Source organism: Fukomys damarensis, unplaced genomic scaffold, assembly GCF_012274545.1.
Source record: "Fukomys damarensis isolate Sample0158 unplaced genomic scaffold, DMR_v1.0_HiC HiC_scaffold_19, whole genome shotgun sequence".
In the NCBI taxonomy this organism is placed as follows: Eukaryota; Metazoa; Chordata; class Mammalia; order Rodentia; family Bathyergidae; genus Fukomys; species Fukomys damarensis.
Window position 1 is genome coordinate 55989697 of NW_022900931.1, and position 16430 is coordinate 56006126.

General features: G+C 43.7%; 1 long non-coding RNA gene across 1 annotated transcript; it reads left to right on the top strand.

The window, feature by feature from the left end:
• The first annotated feature begins 12761 nt into the window (after window positions 1–12761).
• LOC117286927 lies at window positions 12762–16176 on the top strand. Its single transcript, XR_004518075.1, has 3 exons — window positions 12762–13007; window positions 15095–15326; window positions 15787–16176. It is a non-coding gene; the product is annotated as an uncharacterized LOC117286927 (long non-coding RNA).
• Window positions 16177–16430: the final 254 nt, after the last annotated feature.

Consider the following 16430-nt stretch of genomic DNA (forward strand, 5'->3'; position numbering starts at 1 on the left):
TCTGTGCTGGTAACCCCACTTCTGGGCATACATCTGGAGAAATTTAAATCAGGATCTCAAAGAGGTACCTGTACTCTCCCTCATGTTCATTGCAGCATTATTCACAATAACCAAGATATAGAATCAATCCAAAGGTCCATTAGCAGATGAATGCGTAAAGAAAATACTGTCCATATTCACAATAGAATGTTATTCAGCCTTAAAAAGAAAGAAATCCTAGAGCCGGGGATTTAGCTCAGTGGTTCTGCCGCCTGCCTCCCAAGCACAAGGACCCAAGTTTGATCCCTGGTACCAAAAAAAAGAATAACATGGATGAACCCAGAAGACATTTTGTTGAACAAAAAAGGGATACAAAAAAAAAGTGGCATGATCTTACCTGTATGTAGAAGCAAGAAGTAAAAGGGTGGTTGCTCGGGGGTGAGTAGAGACAGAGATAGGGAAGTTATGGTCCCATTGCCCGAAGTCAGTTATACAAGGTAAATAAGTTCTCTACAGCACAGCGGCATGGTGCCTACAGCTAAAAATATTGTATTATCTATCCCAAATTTGCTAGGAGGGTAAATATTATATGTGAAATGTTTTTACTACCATTCCTTCAAAAATGATAAAAGTAAAGGTGGAGGGAGAAAATTTGGGAGGTAACACATGCTAGATATGGCCTTGGAGATGGTGATAATTTCATGGTATTTGCTTATTCTCATCCAGTTTTGTACATTAAATAGGTGTGATTTTTTTTATATGCCAATCATACATCAATAAAGTGACTATTTGTAAAAGAGACAAACTTTTTATACATGACAAAAGAATCACTTCGTTAAATGGCAAAAGCACACCAACAGCCAACCCACAGAAGGGACTGGAGAAATGGCTTGTAAATTTATTACAGAAGAAAGAAAGCTCAGCCTTAACAAATCCTGAAGGAAATGAAAATCAAATGAGGTAGCATTTGTCATTCATCAAATTGGCAAGCATTTAGAAGTCTGATCTTCTCAGATACTGGCAAGAATATAAGGATGCTGGTAGACCATGTATGGAGGCAGCCACTTTAGAGGCCCCAGTGGCATCTTTTAGGACTAGGAAAGCAACCCTGCAACTCAACCATTTCCCTTCTGTTTTATCTACCCTCAAGAAACATATATGTACACAGAAAGAACATCACTGTGGTAGCATTTGTAGCAGCAGAAGCCTAAATACCCATCAATATCAAAATGTCGAAATAGACTGGAACATCTTCACAGCATGGAGTTTCAGACAGCAATTTTTAAAAACTGAGTTGGACCATATATATGCAAATGGCTCTCTAAGAGGTACGCTTGAGTTTAAACAAGAACAACTTGCACACTGTATATGTAATTTATGTTTTAAAAAAATCAATAAACTCATCAATAACAACTAATATTCCACGGTTCTAATGGTGTCTAATGTCTGTTGAAAAACCATAGGAAAAAATTCAAACAGCATTTATCCCTCTAGGGAGTGGATTTCATAGAAGTTGCCAAAGATGATGGGGGCCTGAGACTTTAGTGTTCTGGATAATGGCAAATGAGTTAATGTGTCCTATGTATAAAAGATGCTAATTGTGAAAGGTTTGGCTGGGAAGAGGCAAAGGAAAAAAGCTCTTGGCATAATGCGAAGAGAAAATCTTAGAGAAGGGTTGCAAAGGAATGCAAGTGAGGGGGACTTTGAACAGACACCCCTGAGCCCAAGGAGAGAACAGAGGTGGTGAGTGAGAGATCCAGGGAAGCTAGATACCCAGAAAGGATCATGAGAGAGGGAAAGTGAAAAGCCAGATTGGGCTGGGTTGGTCTGCGTACGAGACATTGCTCCTTCTTTGGTCTTTTCAGCAGGGATGAAAGGCCATGCGCTATCTGCTGCTCACATTTCCAGCTGGTACAATCAGCCCAGGCTCTTCCACAGCCCTCACCTACCCTGTCTTTAAGGTGGAAAGTTGTTTATTCTGTCACTCTCATAGAAAGTCTTGATTATTTTTGCACAAAGACTTAGAATTAAAAATCGGTGCTCCAGCTGCTGAATCTCCTGAAGGCGTCTTCCAGAGGAAGTGGACTCTGGTCTGAGGCATGCTTTCGCCACACAGGGCCACCAGCAGGACAGGATTTCTGCCCCTCTTCACCCGAAGGGAACCTGTCTGTGCTGGGTCACACTCAGCAGCCCTCAGCTGTGGGTCCTCAGCCTTAGGGGGCAGAACTGTTCAGCATCCCTGAACAGAGCTAGGCCTGCAGACTATGAAAGATAGCAAAGAATAAAATCCAACTTACCTCCAAGTCCCCATGGAGTTGAAGCTGATTTCACATCCTAGTTCAGCCTTGTGGCCAATGTGGGCAGATTTGTGCAACCTCGGATTTGCCCTCAGGGTTTCTGGGAAGGAAGCAAAATGTGTGTAATAGAGCACTCAGCTCCATGCGTGGCACTCAGGAACAATAGCGGTGGTTAATGATAATGATACAAACAGTACATCTCCTGCCTTTCCAAGACCTTTATAAACAGCAAACCAAAGCATAATATATATTTGAAGGCACTTTAACAGAATAATTTAGTGTCATGTATGAGAAAAGTGCTACTCCGGTTAACACTTTCCCCATGGTAGGTTTCTTAGAGTTTTATTGTTACCAGTTTTAGAAATCTGGGTGAAGGGATTAGGGGGGCTCAATGAGAGAAACTCCAGGCACCTGGCTCAAGAAAGGCCAGTAAAGAGGCTCTCCCTCTCCTCTGAAGGACAAGCAATGAGAAAAACAGCTTCTCCACAGCCCCTTGGGCTGATCCAGGCCAGAGTCCAGGGAATGACACATTCATTACCCCAGCATAGCTAGAACCACGGGGAGGTAAGTGAAGCACTTGCTTGGTGGCAGCATTTAAGGAGATGCCCAAAATCTGTAATAAGCTAAATAATATTTTTATGTATTTTCAAAATAAAAATGAATGCAAAAACAAAACAAGGATGACCAAAATATCACCATACTTCCAACTTCTTGCCATCTTCTTGAACCTGTCCAAGGTGCTCAGGCTCCTAACATCTTCCTGCCTGGGCTCTTTCTGTCTAGTTTTTGGGAAGGAACTAGGAAGGAGGCCTCCCAGACCTGCCTTCCATCAGAGCAGGGAGGAGCTGGAAAATTTTTCTGGACACTAACTTGTGTGTGTTTAAAATATTTTAATTTTTGGTGAACTTGTTGAGGAAATGAGAGATTTAAAACAGGAAAACAAGAAACACAAGCATTTACAGAAAAGATAAGCAGATCTGGAAAGTTTTTGAGGAAAGCCTTCCACTTCCTATTGCCTGGTCTTAAAAAAAAACCCAAGGATTTGCAAAATGAACAATTTCCACTTTTAAGCACCTTCACTTTTCCCACATGGCGCTGCTATACTAAATGCAGGTCTGAGTGAACATAGTGTCTCGCTTAGGGGATTTGGGTGTTGGATTTTTTTGTTGTTGTTGTTGTTTTGGTACCAGGAATAAAACTCGGGTCCTTGCGTTTGCAAGGCAGGCACCGGAACCACTGAGCTAAATCCCTAGCAATTTGGGTGTTTTGTGTAGCTGGTTGAAAGCTCAACTGATTTGGTCTCAGGAACACACACCCATCACAATTTTAGGCACACCCCTCCATCCTGGCCAGGTTGGGCTGGGTGCTCAGTCAGCAGGGATATTTCTATCCAGAAAGAGTCAGGAAATGGCCACAATCTAGATGTTGGTGGAACCCCCGCTCCCAGAAGAAATAAGCTTAAAGAAGAGAGGTGAAAACACAAAAAACTTATTTCTGGAAGTTGGAAGTCATCTGATGAAACCATTTTTATTGTAATGAAATCTATTTAAATCCTTTTAAATGAATGATAATATAGTTCTAAACATATTCTTTCATTTTTCTATAAATCTTTTTTAATGAATTTGAGAATATTTAGGAAATATGGCAAGCTGTTTGTGGCCAATTATAAGTGGCATACATCTAAATACATTATCAAGGGGTCCCTGTTTTGTAAATGAGGGCTAAGGGCTGGGTCAGGCATAAAGAGGGCACATCGAGAGGAGAGGAACCCTTCTTCCAAAAGAAATGGCACAGGAGGCAGGCTGAAGGTGAGTTTTGTTTCAAGTATCCAGGCTAACACTGCTTTTGAAAAATGGATTCCATAATTTGTTATATTAATGATATTCCTTAAATTATTACTAAAAACACCATCCAAGTGGATGATAAGGCAGAAATCCTTTTTGTCCTTCCCTTTATCTGGAGACTTCATTTTAAAATCTCAGTTTTTAGCACCTTGGTTTTTGTTGTTTTGCCAAAAAGTAACTTTTCTGCTCAACAGTATATTAATGCAGAATAGAAATAAAGATGCTTTAAAAAATTCTTTCAAGCACAAAAGGAGATGGTTTTCAACAGATAATTTTACATATTTACATATTTTACCTTAAGCATTTTGTAGTCTGCCTAGTGGTGAATGGATCAGATTTTTACACGCTTTCAAAATGAACCAGTTTGGCTTCTAAGCCTCTGCAAGGACGGAAATGAATTCTAACTTTTTTTTCACTTCATTTTCGCATCTTCACATTTCCTTATTTCACATGGTTTAAAATAAAATGCCTGCAGCATTATTTTTCCTTTCTCAAGAGCAAAGTGAATGTGACTTTTCGGAGGGGTCACAGGATGCCCGGGAGGCCTGTGGGTGTTGCTGGATCGCTGCCTGCTTTCAGCTTGACTGAAGGGCTTGTCAGAGTTTTCATCTCCTAAGAAACGAGCCCCCGGCGCTGGCCAGAAGCAGGAGAAGGCTGCAGCATGAGTCCCTTTGCTGCTGCTTTCCCACTGACATCGAATCCTGAGGTTTTAAAATTAATCCCGCACAAAGACAGCCCTTCATTGTGGTGCCTGTTTGAAATTAGACTAGCAATAATGACCTTTCTAAGATGTCTCCTTGTTAAAGGTAGCCCCCTGTTGGGTCTGAAAAGCTGCGGGTGGGGGACACCCTTACCTCTGTGAAATACTCCAGCACTCCGGTCAAAGTGACTCGCTGGCCTGACTGGGGGTGCTGGTGACAGCAAGATGTGCCCTTCATTCCAGGTGACTGGGCTTCCTCAGGCCCCTGTGACCCCAAACCTTGGCAATTTCCCAGGTCTGAGCTGCTAACTGTCCCTGGCTGAGAGAGTCTTCCCTCCAGGTCACACACATTCCTGAGTTTGAACCAGCGCTTTTGTCAAAAAGGAACTGGAGACATAAGCTGAACATAAGCAAAGAAAACAGCCATTTCACTAACAATGAGAAGACCCCAGGGGCATCAAATAGGGACCTGGCTGGCAGTATACGTCGAACTACCCTACTCCTTCTGGTCCCGCTTCCCCAACCCCAGTACTGAAGATTGAACCCAAGGCCTTTGCACGGAGTCACATCCCCAGTCTCTTTTTCTATTTTTAATTTTGAGACAGAGTCTCATTAAGTCACGAATTTGCCCAGCCTGGGCTCAAACTTGCAATCCTCCTTTCTCATCTTCCCAGAGTGCTGAGATTAAAGGCAGGCACCGTCACACCTGGCTTCTGGTTTTGCTCCTGATGCATGTGGACACGCCACCTCCCAGCAAAACCGCCACACACGGAACATGCTGGCAGTTCAGTGCAGCCAGGTGGGGCCAGCCCGGGTTACAGAAGCTGACTCTCCTCTCTGAGCTGACTGCAGCTTAGCACCTTTCACAGTCTCTGCGGCACCTATGGGCTCTCCACATGGAGGCTAAGAAAACATTTCTCAAGGAGAACAAACATTAACAGCAATGTTCCTGCGCATTAATAGTGAGTGAGGCTACTGAGAGCTTAAGTGGTTTGAATGTGACCTTCTTACCAAGCCCGATCAGAATAACAATTTAGTTATTTTTGATAACTGCTATTCTTTGAAACAATTAGCTATTGTAATCATTTCCATCAATGATTCCTCTCAATGTCCCAATCCAGTTACAGTGATCACTGGATACCACAGCCAGCACTTGGGTTTTAGAAACATAAGGTGAATATTAAACATTCCGTTATTTGTTTTGTACATCATGAGCTGCTCCTGGACTTTCTTGGTATTCTTATTTGGAGAAGGATTGTGTGGTGTTGGATTTTGTGATACTCTGCAAAGGTTTTATCTCATTTGAGTTGCCCCCTTTTAACCTTTAGCAATGGTTTTGAAGAGAAGAGGCATGTGAAGGCAGTCTGAATATTTTGTAAATAACTAAAGCTGATTTATCAAAAGAAAAGCACTTTTTATAGCCTAATGGCCTTTGTCAAACTCCTTTCTCTGTTCTGGGTGTTGGAGAATGTGCTGGTCTTCACATCCGGAAAGTTACAATGATGCCTCCTTCTCTGTTTTAATATATTTTACCTCGCTGAGGCAGACGGATCAGAAGCTCACAAGGAAAACCGATGCCCTTTCCCGCAGCTAAATTAACCAGAATCACGTGGAAAACAATCCAAGCCTTGTAGGAAAGGGGAGCCATTAAAATGTGCCCTGAGCGATGGACTGCACCCAATCTTGCAGCCTCATTCGCTCGGCAGCAGCAGACAGGAGGCTGCTCCCTGGGATGGAGGGAGCCTTGTTGTAGTGCCACAATTAAAATCAGCTCCTCTGCCAAAAAATAAGAGGGAGGAGGGAAGAAGGAGAACATCAAAGACAGATTGAAATGTGTAGTTAGTAATAAGAGTGGTCTCCTCTTGAACCAAAGCCTGCAGCGATTCACGGCCCCCTTGTTAATGAGAAATTTTGACCTCTGGTTTGTAAGTTAAACTTGTAATCCCAGCTAATGAAGTAAATCACTTCCAACTTGAGTCTGTTGTTCCTCCTCTGCTTTTCACACTGGGTTTGAGAGTGAGGATCCCGGTCCGCACATGCAAATCGAGGGGAAATAGAATTATTCTAGGACTGGAGTTTCCTGCATGTTGAGGATATACATAAGGTAATTTTACAGGCATGTAAATTATTTTATTGTAACCTATGTATTGATAAGAGAGAAAGCCTGTTGGAATCTGGGTTGAATGACGCTACAGGGAAGTAAGCCAGGGACCCAAACACGACATTTCTTCATTTGCTTAGCAGATAGAAGTGGGTCTTACTCAGCTCCCCATCAACAATTAAACATCTAGTCCAGTGCTTTGCATGTGATAGGAGTTGATGCCTATTTGCTGAAGAAATGCTGCTGAGTAAAGAAAAGACTATTTGGGTGATTAGGGGCTTGGAGGGAGGAAGGCACGGCTAAGAAATGTGAATCTAAGAAAGGCAGGATTTGAGGGCTTTGTGAGCTGACTTCCGGCTTTATTGAGAACTGGGAAGGAGAAAAAGAAAGGCCATTGTAAGAAATTGGATACAGCTGGGACACCAAGGGGTTTTCATACAGTAAGAGACTAAAGCTGCGAGAATGGTCTAAAATGTTACCCTATTTTAATTGTGTGAGGGCAACAGTAGAGTATTAGGCTATTGTTTTGTCTAAAAGGGATTTTTCATTCAAATTGTTGTTGACATTCTGTTTAATACTCGGAGAGGCCTATTTTTATTTGACTCAATGATAGGTCACATTCTGTTTCTCCTGTCTAGTCTAAATTCTTTCAATATTTTCCAGATTAGTTTGTAAATTATCCTTGCTTCTGCTCAGACAACAGTATTATTTCATTTTCTGCCGGGAGACAACAGAGTCACACAGTATGGCACCACCCTGGGGGCAGTGACCTTTGGGGATGAACTTTCTGAGGTAAATCTTCTGAGTTTGAGGGAAATATTATCCTTCCTTACAAGGGAAGAATGCCTTTTGTCAGCAAGGATGTTCATCCTAGGAGGACTTTACTGGTAGCAGGGAGGTGGCTGCCCCTGTCACCTGCTGGCACTGTGAGGTACTGTGGGGAAGGACAGAGTCCTGTCTACCCTTTCCGCAGTTGTGGTGTGTGTGCCAATTTAAGAGCCCATAGTAGAAAATGGCTCTTATTAAGAAGGTGAGACGCTGGCTTCCCTCCCCTACCACACCTCCGTCTTATATTGGGCAGCTTTATCCTGTTCATGTTGCAGGGCAGGCATCATCTGAAAGGTTTCTGGAACCTTCTTCAAGGTCTCTGGGCATAAGGAGAGAGTTTGGAGGGGAAGGATGTTTTTAAATCATTGGCTTCTGTTATTTCTGTTGAAGGGCACCTAGGCACAGCCTCCTTGTACGTCTCTGATTTTCCATTAGACAAAGCAAAGCATTTCAGCATTTGTCCTGTTTGTATGACCCTGCAGAGTGCTCTGGGGTGACCCCCAGGCAGGAGAAGTCACTGACCGGTGTCTGAAATCTAAGGACGTCTGGGGCCTGAGGCTGGGCATTTAGATCTACTACAAACAACAGCACTTTATACATAAAGTGATTCGAATAACCTAATTTTTTCTCTAAATTTGAGCATGTATAAAATGTTAATTTTGTCAACAAGTGGAGAAAATGCCACAGTGAATCTGTTCTCAGATGGTATACCTGATGTGTGGAGAAGCCTGTTGAGAGGGGCCAGAAAGATAATCTTGGTTTATTAGCTGCAAAGGCTTTTCCCTTTGTTTCTATTCATTTAATTCCAAGTGAAACAACTCAGCATGCAAAACTAAAATTAGCTGGGAAAAAAAAAGGTGTAAGTGAATAAATAGGCAGATCCATTAGAGTGGATGGGTTATCGGATCCCTCACCACTCCTCAGACAGCAGCCTATTAAAACTGGTAATGTCCGCCGCCAGCAATGCCCCTGGCAAAGAAAGAAGGCTGAGGCAGGCCTATTTCACATGCATCAGACACAAAAATTAAATAGACCAATGTTCCCTAAAAGACTGAAGTACATCTCTTTCTGACGTTCATCTCAGGCAAAAATTCATTGATCTCAGTATGTCCCTTGGCAATTATAAAATATTAAATCCAAGTCACACTTTTCTAGTTGGCTTAATTTTTTCTCTTTTCACAGCTTTCTATTTGATCAATTTTAACATGTTAGAAATGGCATCAAATAATAAAAAGTACAGAGTTTAAAAGTTTGTTCTTTTGACATTCTTTCCTTTTTATTTTGTTTCAAGTTTGCATTAACTTTGTGTTCCATAAAATGACTTGAATGCTATTTTAACAAACAGAAAGAACACGAGTGAGCCAGAGGTTCTTTATGGAGAATGATATTCATTAGGAAACTTCCAACGATAAGGGCATAGTCTTATTTGATTGATTTCTTTTTTTTTTAGCACATGCCCAAGCAGCCTTCTTATTGTTTTGTATTCATTAATGTTCTCTTATTCCAAAATTGCCATGTGGTTTAATCCGGGAGTATCTGGTAGGGCTAGAGGTTTGAGTATACTCTACTGAGATTTACAAAAGATATGTATCCCTTTCCCCATTTTATGCATATGTAATTTTTTAGCGTTTGATGTTTGTTAACTCAGAATGTAACATAAATGCCAGCATAGACACACATAATAAAAATGCAGGATTTGAGAAGCCTATTTTCATTAGAATATCAATATGGGAATTCTTTGGGGGAAACATTGCATAATAGTAACTTCATTCTCCAGTTCTCCTTGCTGTGAATTATGAAAGCATTCCCCTAAATTTGCAAATATATTTTATAATATCCTACTTTTATGTGAAATAATACATTTTTCTCAAAAAAATAGGATATATGGTGATTTTCCCCCTACATTTAGTTTTTCCATTGGGAACAAATATTCATTAATTGTCCACCATGTACCAATTCCTTTATTCAGTGCTTTATTTATACTTCATTTAACTCTTCCCACAAATACCGTGAAATCATGGCATTGCCTCTGCTTTTTAGATAAGAAAGGAGTCCAAGGAGCCCAAGACCATCCAGCAACTTTCCTCTCTGGCGAGCCAGGCCTGTCCTTCAGGGACTTGGTACCGCAGGATCAGAAAGGAAAGGAAGGAAAGCAGGGTGAAGGAGGAGGGGCCAGGGGAACAGTGCTGCCGACTGTTGCAAAGTGAGGCAACGGCGGTATCCACAGGAGAACCTAGGGAGCAGGGAAGGGATTAAGAAGCAATGCTGAGACCTGTGTGTCTTCTTCCCAGTTCCATGGAGATATCAGCGTGGAGCTCGCCTTACTTTCAGATTGTGTTCAGGCTGACCAATTGTGCTTCTTTGCCTGAAACCCTGCCCTGAGACTGGACCACATGGGTGATGGCTTTATAAGAACTGTGGTTCTTCTGAATGACCAATTATAAACATTTCAAAGAGAATTCAAAATAGAATTTTGAAGGCTCTAAGCCTAGTGGCTCTGGAGTCTTAATAGGCCTTGCCTGGCCTTCTATGGAACTCTAGGTACAGAGTTTTCTCTTTGCAGCTTCTGCTGTCATTTTCCTCCTGCAACTATTTTTCATACTTATACTTCCTCTTCTGTCTCACCATGCAATGGTCATGAACAGCGTTTTCCTTTCTGAGGGGGAGAGAATTTACCTTTTGAGGGAGATGATCACTGCTCCTGGGTTTCAAACTGTGCTTTGAGCCCTCTGTCATAGTCAGCTGCTTCTGGGACCCTGAAGCAAGGTCAGCAGCGTGTACAACTGTGGTGGACTCACCCACTTCTGGGTCTTCCAGAGTGGTGTCTACTCTCCGAGTCCCCAGTTCCTCCTCAAGATCTGCTCTCCCCTAGGCCTGCTGGTACCTATTTTATCACTCCAGCACCCAGAACACAGATTGACATAGAATAGGTGTCCAGGAAGGATCTGCTGAGTAGGAGGATAGATGGGTGGGTGGATGGATTACTGGACAGACAGATGGATAGAAAGGATAGATGGAAGGATTGAAGGATGGATGGATTAACAGAAGGACTGGAGGGTGGTTGGCATAAATTCATGTCAAGAACCGAACATACTGCCCCTAAGAAGTCTAGCATTCTTGAAAGACCTAAGAAGGAAGTTTCCCCCCAAATAAACATGATCTCAAATGAAGACTTCTCAAGGTGTGCATTTCCTTCCACCTCTTTGGAGAATCCACCTGAATGGCCTATTTATTTAGGTCCCTAGGATCCATCCTAGAGCCACTCAATCAGAAATGTATCTTTGCAATAGGCACCCCAAGAGATTCTTGTGCATTCCAATGATTGAGATCACTGCCCTTTAAAAGCAGGATTTCAAGCATCAAGCAGGCTGGTCTGCTGGTGATGTGGTAGAAACTCATCTGGTCATAGCACCTGCCACCTTCTTTCTGCTGCCTCATCCTGGGGACCTCTGAGGGTGAAGACATTAAGCCCCTCTGGGGGCTATGAAGTTTATCTACAGGACTGTGCAGTTCTCCTAAGAAGGGGGCCTAGGTGTCCAATCTCCCCAGATTTTATTCCCTTTGGTATGAGGGGCTCCTGAGATGTAGCAGGTGTTGGAGTAGACTAACTTAGTAATTACTTCTTAGGTACAACCTCAGCTAGCTCATCTGTAAAATAAAGGTAAAAATAATAACTTCTTTGTTTTGTTCACAAGAAGGCTGTTTGGTTGCTAGAGATCCCTCATGGACATGAGAGCCCCCTGCAAGCCTTAAAACATCTGAATATCAAGGTTCTGTGTACATTTTAACTTTGAATCCTGAAGTATATCTGGGGTGACTTCCTTCCTCCATTGGTGGAGCTGGAGCAAAGCTCAGCTCCCCAAATCTGAACCTATCTGGGCCTTGGAGAAAGCAAGGCCTCATTAGAGCTCAGTATGCCATGAAATTTTGGACAGACTTTGAGAGTCGCTGCATCTCTCCACGATCCCATTCTCCACTTATATGTCTGATTTATTATGATCTTATTATAGCAGGGATTTGATCTGGTTTGTGATCATTGTAGCCATATACCCATAAAATACAGCCATAGCCAATGTCCATGAATGGGCTGGTGTGCATGTGCGTGCATGTGCACATGTGTGTGTGAGACAGCATGTAGACTCAATGCATATTTGGAGTAGCCAAAACAGTTCTCCTATTCCCAGCTCATGTTAACATGATGTTTCTTCCTGAATGTAACAAGTTTCTGGAAATTCCCAAATCTTTCACTCTGAAACTCAACAATATGGTTATTAAAATGGTTGTGTGTAAAGAACACTTTGGTGAACTTAACTTCCCTCTAATGACATACTCATTTTAAAGGTCATGGTGTAGAGTTGCCGGAGCAGTGACCTGAGAATAACCTTTCTCTGCTACCTGTATTTCTGATCCGTGGTGTTAGCATTCGGAAATGCTCTTTTCCTCGGAGTTTCAGCAGCTAAATAAGTTGCAGCCCCTTCAGCTATACTCATAAAAATTTGCTTCCAGACAACATGGTCTGTTTATTGTGTAATAATCGAAATGGCACTAAATTGCAGTGATTGCCGAACACTTAGGAATTGTATTAACCTCTTAAGTGCTAAGTGGTTTTCTGTCATCGCTCAGCTCGATGTGCAGTGCAAACATTTTTCTGTCACTAGGCTTCCTTCAGTGTTGCAAGAGAAGTAAAACTCCTCAGGTCCAAGTCATCCCTGGGTAGCACTCTGGAGCCTGCCTGTATCCTACTAACCAGAAGAACATATTGCCCAGGCCAGGGACAGAAAGGGAGCTCTTTCCTGTTGGGAACTAGGAGAGGCTGGATTGCCCAGTCTTGTCCCACAAGGCCCTACTGCTACCCCTTGGCTTCAGTGCACTGTGTGTTTTGATGACAATTGCTCAGTGACAATTGCTTTCTGAGAATAGATTTTCCAAAGAGCACAGGGGGTAGCTAGTTGGTCTGCTGGAGCTGCTTTCTTTCACAAGCTCCTTGGTGACAGTCCTGGCTGCCCTGCAGGAGGCTGGGCTGCAGTGGCCTCAGCATCCCTCGGCCCTGCCTTCCCTGCTCCTGTGAGCGGCAGGCCTGGGAAGGAAGAGTTAACCAGAAATGGAGCGGCGCCGCTCCGGGGCAGGCAGCCTCGCTGCAGAACAGAGCAGCGTTCGTGAGAAGGCAAGTCATTTCCCGAAACACCGCAGACACACGGCCTCGGGCAGCCTAAAACCTTTGGAGACCAAAATGGCTCGCAGGGGTTGGAAGTAATAAGGTGTTTTTCCCTTCTTTCTCCTTCACTGAGATTCTGTGAGGTTGCTCTGCATGGCTGGGGAACAATGGTGCTGTTTTTGTGTTTTCTATGGGTATTAAGATCCATTACGCTGTGACATTTTTAAGATTGGTTATCCTGTAGTTTGGTGTTAAATTGAAGTTGTTTGTTTTGAATTTAATTCTTTCATTTTTCAAATGGAAAAAAGCAGCTCTGTGGTGTGGTGTGGGGCTGGCTCACTGAAGTATGCGCGCAGAGTCGCTTTTGAGCAGAGCTCTGTGCCATCCCGGTCCTCGGCAGAATTAGCCAGGAAGGACCATGACCCATTTCCCTACTGGGAAGTCCAAGAGGATCCTTGCAGACGACTTTAACAACTAGGAGGTAGGGGTCGTCTCCATTGTATCTCTAGAGAGAAACAGGATATGAGTTGGATTTTAACAGAATGTTATACATCCAATCTGTTATGCCTAATGCAGCCTGCATATAATTATTACTACTCTGTGTTTACAACAGCAGCAGAATCGGCTTCCATCCAACAAATGACCCAGCAGCAGTGGGCCAGCAGCCACCGAAATGACATCTGTTAACTCTTTGTCAAATGCCCTCTCCTTCTCTTTCTCCCAAACAGCTCTGTGGTTAATTATGACCTGCACATCTGACACAGTCTTTAGAGCAGAGAGACCTGCTTAGGGGCAGGGAGAAATCTGGCTCCAGGAAATTCCCTTCTCTTTCCTTAAAAAAAAAAAAGCCATAGCAAATTGTTTTAAAATAAACATTCATTCAGGAACACCAGAATAGGTTGATGGAGTACGTTTTGATTAAGCCCCAAGATTACAGGGTTACCGTACACCGTGATGTCTAGAGACCCAGGCCTTCATGGAAAAAAGAATCACACCAAATTCTTGTTAAACCATAAGAAAGTTTCCATAGAGGAGCATAGGGCAGTCATCACTACCCTTGATGCCCACAGAGTCACACATCTGTGCTACCTTTAATAACGTGGTTAATGGTAAAAGGCAGTTTCATTGTAATTAGTAACTGGAATTTGAGATGAACAATCTGATAAACCAAACTAAGAGCCCTGCCCAACTAAGAGTTATTCGACTCCCTCACAGGACCAGATTTCTTTGCAGGAGCCTGTGTTAGTGGCTAGTATCTGCTGCTGCACCTAGTGATGTATCTGAGGACCTCCTGCCCCTTGCCTCCCAGCCTGCCCTCCAGCTTCAGGAGCTGCAGAGTCCTAGACTTTCACTATGGGATCCGTAAGTCAGGCTTGAACTCAATCTGTGGACTGAGCATTCCAGCTCTCTCTTTCCTGCCTACTTGCTGGCCCCAGATTCCTGCCAAGTGTCTCTGCTGTGTAATTGCCTGTTAGCTTCTTCATATGGGGTTCAGCAAAGCCTTGGATGGAAGTGTGGCTGACCTACTCTCATAGAACCAGAGTCGTTCAAACCTGCCTGGATGCCTGTCCTTGCAAAATCCAGAATGGCCTCCCCACCCTTGCTGGCTGGAAGGGCACTAGGAGGTGCCGACTGTGCCCCAGGAGAGCCTCCCAGACCCTTCCCAGCCTGGAGGAAGCTGAATCCTGCCTGCACAGCTGAGCCCCTGTCTTGAGATGGAAGGGAATCCCTGGCAGCTTGGGAGATTCCCAAGCTTTTTACTGTAGGACTCCAGAGAGCCACTTGGTGAAGTAACTTCAAGAATAGTGCCCAGTGGGGCTGGGAATTTAGCTCAGTGGTCTCACCATCTGCCCTACAAGCACAAGGTCCCGAGTTTGATTCCTGGTACTAGAAAAAAAAAAAGAATACTTCCCAGTGGTCGTGAGTAAGGACTGTTTTCTGATTTGGGCAGCACATGGAAACTCATCCTATTTCCATTTTCTCAAACCATTTTCATTTATTTTGCCATTTCTTTTCTTTAACTCTCACCCGCTACCCACCCCTGTGCTGGAAACCAGGACCTCGTGGATGCTAGACAAGTGTACTACCACTGAGCCACATCCCCAGCCCTGTGCCAGTTCTGAAAGAAATATGTTTTAGTGCAATTAAAAAACTACAATCTGCTCAAATTCATTTTTTTTTTTTTTGCAGTATCCTTTGAGTACTGACCTTGTTGGGCTCTGAGGGCTGCTTCTAACCCCTTCCAACTGAGGAGATTATGAGCTCAACTCTTGGAAGCCATGAGAGACAGAGGGATCCCCAAAGGTCCCAGATGTAAGTCCCTTGTGTCACTCCTTCTGTGCTGCCTTGGATATGAACTTCCTCATATGCTGAGAGTTTTAACATGGCTTTGCTTAGGAATCCGGCCCAGATCAAGTGGATGGTGAGTACTGGGGAAGAGAAGGCAACCGTGGAGGTGGTGAGCATGGGAAAAAAGGACTATCTTTTCTTTACAAGCTAACTCAGCAAGGTCATGACTTGCAAGCCACCAACAGGGTTATAGAATTTGAATTAAAAACAGACTTTTTGATTCCATCCTTTAGAACTGTTGTAAATAAATATCTATATGAGAAAGGTCCTTTGAGCTTTTCTCATTTTGGACAACCGATTCCTCCAGAAAATATAATTAGATGCAAAATAAGTTATATTTAATAGAGATAAAATTTGAAGACAGTCTGGAAACCAGCACACTGGCTTGGTTCCCTACCGTTGGCTTTTGACTAGGGAGGCATGACTGTAAAATCATACTCTACACACAGCCAGGCGCTGGGGCAAGATTGTACATGGCCTTGTACCCACCTCCGATCCTTGAACCTGGGTCATTGGTGGCTTTCATCCTGCAGACAGCATCTCCCCACGTGACTGGACGAATGGCTTCATGTCACCACTGCATGCCTCAGAGCTGAGACTGTGATTGTCAGAAAGGAAGGAGACGGAGCCACTTAAAAGTCAAACCCACTCATGAACTTACTCAAGCCCCACCCTATGCTCCTGGCTGCTGGCAGGTGCAGGGGGTCATCCATAGGTGTTACCCGCACATCCCTTTCTCCGTGACATTCTACCTCCATACCGGAGCACAGGTAGGTGGGCACTGGCTTCAGGGAGGTCCCCGAAAGGTGGTCAGGTTATCCCTGAGGCCAGAGCCCTTCTCTGCCATATCTCTGGGACTGAGACTCTGGGGTCTGGGACTCAGGACCTGAACTTTCCTTTTAGACTCTGTCCTGGGGATGCACATGTGGATTAAATTAGAACAATATGTTTTTCTAACAGCATCTTGGCTGAAAAGTCAAGCAGATAAATGGAAACAAACGCGCCTTTATGTGAAAGAAAAGAGGCTAGTGGGAGGGTGGCTTCCGCCTAAAGCACCCGCAGTGGCAGGGCTGCTTTTCCGGGCTCTCCTACCCCTGCTTCCTCCCCTTGCAGCCAGGGACCCTCTGCCCAGCCCAGGAAGCCCCCTCCATGGGTCTCTCCACCACGCAACACCTGT